Source organism: Asparagus officinalis, chromosome 1 (genome assembly GCF_001876935.1).
Source record: "Asparagus officinalis chromosome 1, Aspof.V1, whole genome shotgun sequence".
NCBI classification, from domain to species: Eukaryota; Viridiplantae; Streptophyta; class Magnoliopsida; order Asparagales; family Asparagaceae; genus Asparagus; species Asparagus officinalis.
The window spans coordinates 123,537,877-123,547,148 of NC_033794.1; positions in this window are offsets into that span (position 1 = coordinate 123,537,877).

The following is a 9,272-nucleotide window of genomic DNA, read 5'->3' on the forward strand; positions in this document are numbered from 1 at the left end:
TTTTTCCGAGCCAGTTTAGAGCTACTGTTGTATTCTTTTGATCTTTTGAGCTGTGTTTGGATATCTATAAGCATTTTTGGACGTCTATAGGGACCGAACTCCGTGTTCATATCGTTTGTTTGTGATTGCATTGGCGTACTTATTTTTGTGTTCATATCTTATATCGTCTTTGTCTATTGCTTATTATTTATATTCCCACTATCTTGTTTGTTTTCTTATTGCCCTTAGTTTATTATCCTTGCATATATCTTGTCTATATCTCACTTGCTAGGATAATTTGTTAATATGGTTTAAATTGGCATAAATCGGATTAGATTAGCATAAACCCTATTCACCCCCCTCTAGGGTTCTTTCCTAGTGGTATTAGGGTACTTTCAATTGGTATCAGAGTACTTTCAAGATTTATGGCTTCTGGGAAGGAGGATCGAGTTTCTTCCACATTTGACAAATTAAAACGTATTCAAAAGGCAAGTCTATCACTTCCCAAACACATCCCCTTAGATTTTCGTTTTTAATGGATCTAAACCCTAAAATTGATGAATAGAACTTTAGATCTAATCACTAAACAATGAAAAGATATGATCTTGATGATTAGAAACCTAATCAATTGCTAATTGATGAATTGATTAGGATTAGAACCCTAATTAATCATGATAAATCTGATTAGCTATGTTTAGGGAAATTTTTTGATCCCACAACCATGTTTTTGTTGATGTAAACTTGTTTGGCCGAGCCCTATTTAATTTAATGTAAGTTTTAAATCGTGGTTTACACCCCACGTTTAGATTTTACCAATTTTTGAGAAAAATGATTAACTTCATGAAAACTGGCAAATTTGCATTTCAGTGTTCGGGTTGGTCGACTGACCCCATTGATCAGTCGACCGATCAGTTATTCAGAACCCTATGTTTTCTCTCTAGTCGGTCGACCGATAAGGTATCAGCCGACCAATCGAGACCCTGTTGATTTTGTATGTTCTCTGGTCGGTCGACCGACATATGACCAGTCGACCAATCGAGATTGTTATATGTGCACGTCGTCGCCCAATCGACTGATGGGATATTAGTCGAACGATTGTATGTTAGTCAACCGATCCCCAAGGGCAGTCGACTGACCTGATGCTATTTTGCATATGTTCATCTTCCACGCACGTTTGGTCACAAACACGAAGTACGAGATGCACGTTGATATACATGTGTGACCATGGGAGTGCACGTATTGGGTTTGAGCACGCACGGGCCGTTAGAGGTGCGTAGTCTAACGTTTGTGTTTGTCATGATAGGGAGTGACGATTATTTCGGTTTACGATAGTTTTGGATGCTTAAGTGCGTTAGTCTGTGCACCGCATGAGAACGCGGGTGACTACACTCTGAGTGCCTTAGTCCGTGTACCACAGAAGATTTTGCAGGTGACTACACTCCGTGATGCATCATTGTCTGTGGTTGAGTGTGCATGTCTATACACCACATGATATTGCGGGCGACTACACTCCGAGTGTGTTAGTCCGTGATCCGTATGATACTACGGACGGCTACACTCTATATCATTGAGACGCCTAGGAATCAAGCGAGTATTGTTTATGAATGTGGTCCAACATTGTGGCATTCATATATGATGGTAAATACTTTTGATGAGGACTTCATCGGATTGTATTTTTTTTGTTTCCATGCCACCTACCCGGGGGTAGTGTAAGATACTATGATGTGACATATACGACATGTGTTGGATGAGGTGTTGGTAATGTATTTCTTGGTTGATTATTTAATTTTAGGATTTTGGAGTTGATCTTTAGCGATTCACAATTTGAGATACATGGTATATATATGAGGATTTCCTTGTTTGGATTATTCGTTCGATTACTCATCCCGTGTTCTAGTTTTCTAAATCTTAACTCCTCTTAGTACATGGTATATGATTTATATAGATACTATGTGTAATAATTTATACGTTTCACCCCTTCCCCCCTGGGGGTGGTGGGGATGTTCTTGCTAGCGCTCTGATGCTCATTGTTTCCATCTTTTTTCAGGCAGCGGGACAGGAATTCGAAGAACCGTAGATTGACGAAAACTCAACATAGTTTATCGTCATTCATAGCTAGTTAGTTAGAGCTCCACAGCAGTCTATATTTTTGTTTTAACTCTTTTAGATGTATTTTATTTTGGAGGCTGAGTGCCTATGTATTTTTCAATTGACTCTTATGTGTCAGAGATTCATTATTTTTATCTCAGTTATCATATGTATATTCTTTTCTTCTGTTGGGACATAATTATAGAAATTGTTGGATATTTCTTCTCTACATTGTGTTCCTTGTATTATCGTCCTTGTTATATCTGCTTGTACTCTCACTACTTGTCTTTGATATCTGTTAGAGTGATAGTAACAGTGACAATAAAATATGTTTATGCATAGTGTTGGGTGCATAGCAGCTTTGACATCTTTGGGTTCACTTTGGACTGCAGTCATGTGTGAAACCAGGGACGTCACACATAACTTGCAAACCATTATTTTGAGCAAAAAGGAAGGGGGACTTGAGGCCATAGATCTGCATCTCTTCAATGATCCTCCTTTCAAAATGTTTACGGCAAGTTTTTAGAAAGGAATTCTTCATCCGATGACCTGTTATCCTCTCTTTTCTCCGCTGGTTGTAATCTACTTCAAAATTCTATAGCTTGCCCTAACTCATCTATTTTTTAGAGTGGAGTGATTTCATCAAAAGGTTCTTTCCTAAATTTTAATCAAATAAAAATTAGGTTTTGGGAGGACTAGGGAATATATATTTTTAAAATGGTCATTTCCTTCTTACTATGTGCTAGCAATGTCTAAAGATGACTTTATCGTTTCACAAGGTGATAGTATTTTAGGCTTATTATCTACTTGAAAAGAGCTAGAACTATTGAGGAGAGAATTAAAATCAAAGATCTCTTGTACCTCTTATCTTGTATTGAGCCCACTCTTGATTTTGACTCGGTTTCATAGTCCTTACATAAGGAGGGAGGCTTCTTTATCAACGTCTTTTATATAATTCTAATCTCGAGTGGAATTCTTTTTTATCACTAATATTTTATTTGAAATTCATTTCTGCCTAGCAAGATAAAAAAAATTCTTATGACTATTAATCAAAAGAAGACCGCAAACCAAAATACTTTTGTCAATGAAAGGTTGAGATGGAGATCTCATTACATTTTTTGTTCGACATTTGTGGAGTTTGGCGAACATCTTTTTTAATTGTTCTTTGACTTTTCAAGTTTGAAATTTTTTTGGGTCGGATTGTGCACATTCCATCAATGCCTTCAAGCTTTGAGAAGTTAATTCAATCAAAAGGGAATTTTTGCCAAATGAAGAAATCAAGCTTCTTTAGGACTATTTTTTCTCAACACGTTGATGGCAACACATACTCTTTCATGATATCATATATGATGTGTTTACCTTCATTTTTATCTTGCTCGAGAATTATGTGAACTGCAAAATTGGAGCTGACGATTAAACAATAGAAGCAGGATGGATCCTTATATATTTAGAGAGTGACAATGAAAAGTATGTAACAAAACTCCAACGTGCTCTTGAAGAACGTGAAGTCTCTTATACTGATAGTAGGAGGAAACGTAGAAATGAAAATTTTTAAAATTAGCTTGCTTACAATAAGTTTTTCTATGCTTTTATTAAGAGGTTTGAGAACTTTTTTTTGTGGGGTGGGGCTTGGGGGGGGGTCCTACTTTTGTTAAACAAGGAATTATATTTTCTCATTTTTCTTGGTTTTTAGTTTCTAAACTCGATAATTTTGTGTAGGAGTTCATTTCCTATGTGGATCTATGTTGTGCCGTGAATGACAACTTGGTCCGCTTGTAATACTCGTGGATTCACATATTAGTAACCACCATCTGCACTCTGGACTATGGTTTTTAGTTTTTAAAATCCTTTGTATATGCTTTGTTTCTATTGTATAATGTATTGGAATAGGACAACTTGCCCTAATTTTACCTAAAAATCCTACCAAACAATTGTTTAGCTCTAAAAAAATTTATTAAGGATATCTAAGTGAAATCAGAAATTCGACTAATATCAATAAGAAGATGTATCCACCGATAAAGCACAAATTCTTAGAATAAAGATTTTAATCTTGTAAGCTCCATTTTCAAAGCGAAGTTATAAAATCAGTGCCAACTTCATGGAAAAAAATAGCCATTTGGTTGTTATCCTAAAATTCTAAGAAACCTTTTTCTAGTAAGAAAATACAATTTCTTATATTTTCTAAATTTTTTAGAATTGTGTTTTTATTGTTGATTCAAAAACTTTTTGGAGAAGAAAAGAAACCTCCAAACAATAAAATTGTTTGGGAAGAAAGAAAGAAATAGAAAACCTCACGTTGAGAGAGAAGAGATGAACATAATTGGCAATAAAATACTCACAACCCACGGAAATTGTTCATTTCATTGTTAAAAAAGAAATTTCTAGCCAATCGATAAAAATAGAAAACATTTAGAAAATTGATTTTTAATCATAGATAAACCCCCTTTTCCACCTATTTCCATCCACCTAAACAACCACTTAGGGGCTGTTTGTTTCACTAAGGGCTAGGAATTAGATTAGGAATCCTATTTAATTTATGGATTCCAACCTAATCCATAAAAAATTTATAGACAATTTTTAGTTTTATAAAATCCTATTTTTTTGGGCATTCAATGTTTGTTTCACCCAAAGGATTAGGAATCTCACTTTTATATAATTGGTCCAATTCCTAATACCATGTTTGGTTCAAAAAGACCATTTTTTTGGATCGATACTGTAGCAACGGCTAGCCCATTTTACATTTAAAAATCACTGTAGCAATGGATTAAAGCCACAAAATTTAGATTTCAAGCAATCAACACTGTAGCAACGGCTATTTTCAGATCTCAAAATTCAGATTTCAAAATTCTTAGGCAAAACACTATAGCAACGGCTAGTTCAGGGGCATGGTGGCTATAAATTCACCTTGATGCCTCAAAATTAATCCAAGCATCCTCATTTTTTAGCAATTATAAAATTCCCATTGTCTTCAATTTGCTGCCCCGACATCAAATTGATATCAGAAGAGTGCTGGCAACATTATGAAGTTTATTGCGACTGCAATCTCCGAACACCGATGAAAGTGTACAAGAATGGTAAAAATAAGGGTAGGTGTTATTAGGGGTGTGCAAAATTCCCAAATAAAGAATGTAATTTTTTCGAACGGGCTGAAGAAAGAGGAGAGTCATCAAGCAACCAAGGAAGCCAATATGTCAAAGAAAATAGGTACGGAGATAAATATATTTTGCAATCAAAGAAGTTGAAGAAAGAATTGAGACTTGTCGAAAATCAACTACTAGCTTGGAAAATTTCTGCAATTTTCTTAGCAATTTTTTGTGTTATTTTAATTATTACAAATTTCATGTTATGTACATGTACTTGCAAAAACTATTGAGGATGTAATGAAAATTGTTGTTTGAATTGGGTACAAATTCTAATTGATATTGTATGGCTCGGTAATAGATCAACTTGTCATAATTGATTGCCCCACCTATAACTTACATGTTTATTACAGATTGCATTATAAGGATGAATTGCCTCGCCTAGACATTGTCAATTCAATGTAGGCTGCAATCTTATCCCTTTTTGCCTCATCTGGATATGATAAATGATGTAAGTTAGATTGCATTCTCAGTAAACGCTGATCATCATCATTGCCACATATCAAGTGCAAGGAGCTGCACAAGCTCAAAACTAAACAGCAAGTAACCCACAGGCAAGGAAAAACAAAACAGCAACACACCCAGCAGTAAAGAGCTACACAAGCTCTTAACAAAATAGCAGCAAACCCAGCAGATAGGGGGTAAACAAGCAACAAATCACAGCAGCAGCAGGAGATGCACAAGCTCCAAATAACAGGCACAACCCCAAAGAGCATGAAAGATACACAAGCTCAAACAAAACAGCACCACTTATATCAAGGCAAGCCTTCATGTCATTGAATTTGTTCCTCAAACATTTCAAGTGGTTAATAACATGAAGGTGAGTGAAATCAGTCCTGAATTGCATGTTGATTTTCATAGCAGCCATTTTATAAGTTTCAGCCTTGAAATTCTTGTCTGGCTTCAGGCCATCCAATGCTAAATTTGCAAGATAAGGAATAAGCACATCATCGTGCTCTGGAAGCCAAAACTTATTAGCCACGCCTCTTGAGTTCAACCTGGCACACAGAACTTTTTTTTATGAGCTAATCTTTTCCCTCTTTTCAATGGCGAAGTGTGCTCCGCACCATCAATGTCATGAATATCCTTTCCACCTGAATCACCAGTGTTCGGTAAAAATTGATTAGGTCCACTACTTTGAGAACTGGCTGTGGAAAACAGCAAACCTTGTGGACTGCCTAACAAGCTCATGTATGACATTGGCGGCTGTGTCATCCCACCATAATTACCATTGTATGGTGGGAATGGTGAGAATGTATGCGGAGGTGAAGTGAATGGCTGTGGTTGAACAGGCATGTAGTTCATGTTAATCCTGATATAGGATTTGGCATTGCATTCGAATGAGAAGGCACACTTTGCTTATTTGTCGGATTGTTAGCCATACCTAATATATTTTTTAAGCATAGCCATATTAACAATAAAGAAATATAAAATAATATGGGATATGTAAGCATTTATCAAGGAATATATGAAACAACGATATTTCTCAAACAACATAACAAAAGAGCAACCGATAAAAGTAGTAATGTTTTGGTACAAGCAAAGAAACAATAAACAATATCGATGCGAACAGTATTTTAAAATTCACCAAGTTATTACATAGCCATAGAACAAATACCACACTAAGTTAAACCGCTCTCCATTGTGTTACCACCATTGTACTTTGCACAATAATCCACCCACATCGCCCAAGCAATTTGATCTCGCATCTCCTTTCATTCATTTCTAACATCTCGATCCTCTCTTTGTGTCCTACTTTGAGTATAGTCCACCATATTTGAATCGTCTTCATTTGTCTCTTCCCCAGTATCTTCATCAATTTCAACATTTTCATTTAAAATGTCATCATCCGGATCCTCCAAGGCAATAAAGTTGTGCAACATAGTACACGCTAGTACAATGTCCACTTGAGTGGGAAATGGATAATTCGGCTTCGTCGCAAGAATTTTAAACCGATTCTTCAGTATCCCAAATGTGCATTCAATTTTTGATCTTAAAGATGAATGCTTTAAATTGAACAACTCCTTCCTATTCTTTGGTGTCCTACCTGTGTGCTCTTTTAAATGATATCGGACACCGCGATACGGGGATATGAACCCTGACATTGTGGTGTATCCGGCGTCACATAGGTAATATTTACCTACATTAATTGAACAGTATTTTAAAATCTCAATTATTGCTAAGTATTTAATATATTATTCATAATGTGCACAAGTGAGAATGAATACCATCATAAACTCGGAGCCCGTAAGGTTGTGGTCTGGACAGGGCGTCTTGTAATACCCTATAATCATTTGCTGCCCCTCCCAGCCAACCAAGACATAAGTAAATAGTTTATTAGGGGTGCATGCTGCTAAGATGTTTTGGGTGACCCCTTTTCGCCCTCTAAACCGTGTAACTAGGTCACTAGGTAATACCGCGTCGACATGTGTGCAATCTATCAAACCAATGCAGTCCTATAAAAAATTATAAATTATACATAGTTGAATAAAAAGTGATTTATGTGCAAAATTGTTAAGCTGTATGTATTTAATTTACCTTAAAGTAAGGAAAATAATTTGAGTTGTTTGCAATCTCCTTGGGAACTTCTTTTGGGGCTTGCTTCATGTACCGATCATGTAATCCATTCATTGCTTGCAGGACTTTATTGAAATACATGCTAACTGCCCTGATCTTATAAACTCAGTTCTTATTATTCTATTTTTAGTTTTGTGTCCAACAATACCAATGAACATAGCAAGTTGTTCTTCAACTTGAACGTGTCTTGTATCTTTTAATAAACCGTTTGCTTTCATTACTTCAACAAGTTTTAAAAAGGCCCTCGGTCTCATTCTAATATAAGATCGGCAGCTATCTTGATAGCCCTCCAGTACACGTCTGAAGTGAGCCTCTCTACAATATATTTTTATGATCTTTTCTTGCTTCGTACAAGTTGATATTCTCTTGCGCTTAGCACGCATTCTCAAAATACATGTTACCAAAGTGCCTACGTCGTAGATAGCTGTATTAGCACACATCCTCTTCAATTCTTCCTCATCTTCCATATCCATCTACATCCGTTTTAAAATTATCATACAGTTACAGCTTAAGATGTCTACTTATTTCTTGTCAAAATTAATTAGATAATTGCTTAAGATGTCTACTTATTTCTTGTCAAAATTAATTAGATAATTGATACAAATATTTATTTCTTAAAAAGCAAGAAATCTAATTGTAACCATAATTATTTTAACTAATGTTGCATTCTATCTCACACAATTATCAAGAACAACACATTCTACTACCCGGTGGATTTTCATGTAATGAACTTAACCCTATTCTTTTTCATGCATTCACATTCTTTGGTAAACACATATATAAAAAACAACTCATTCACACAAATATCATGCGTTCTATTTTACACAATTAACTGAAATTTAGTAAACATAACCCTATTTTTTTGGTAATTATACATGTAACGAATTATCAAGAAAATTATCATTCTACAGATTCCTTTCATCACATCAAGCACGAAGAAATAAGTCTAAAAAAGAGTGCAAAATCTTATACCTAGCTGCAGAGGGGAAAAAATGCCGACGTCCAAGTAACAAACCCACCGAAGCCAAAGAACCCACCGTAGCCAACAATCCCACCCGAACCAGAACAAGTTCGAGAAGGGATCACCAAGAATCAAAGGCAAGAAACCCGCCAACAAGCTCGTGGAAAACAGATCAAAGAAATTACGGCGCAAAATGAGGCGGGATCAGATAGGGAGAAGCCGATTACACACAAAATCGGCCAAGAAATCATGCCTCGGGAGAATCTAGGGTTTCATGTAACAGCCCCGACCACGCAAGTAGAAGAAGACAAAGGGCGAGAGAAGAGGCACGAAGAAGAGAGCGATGAGGCGGGAGCAGAACAGCGATTCCAGATCTAGGGCTCATGGTCGTGAGGATTAGGAATCGGAAACGAAGTTGAAGCCCGCTGTCAGAAATCTCGCCTAAATCCGCTGCACAAGCTCGGATTTGGGTTTCTATAAAAAACCATTACTGTAGCTACTTTATAGATTTGGTACTCCTTAAAATT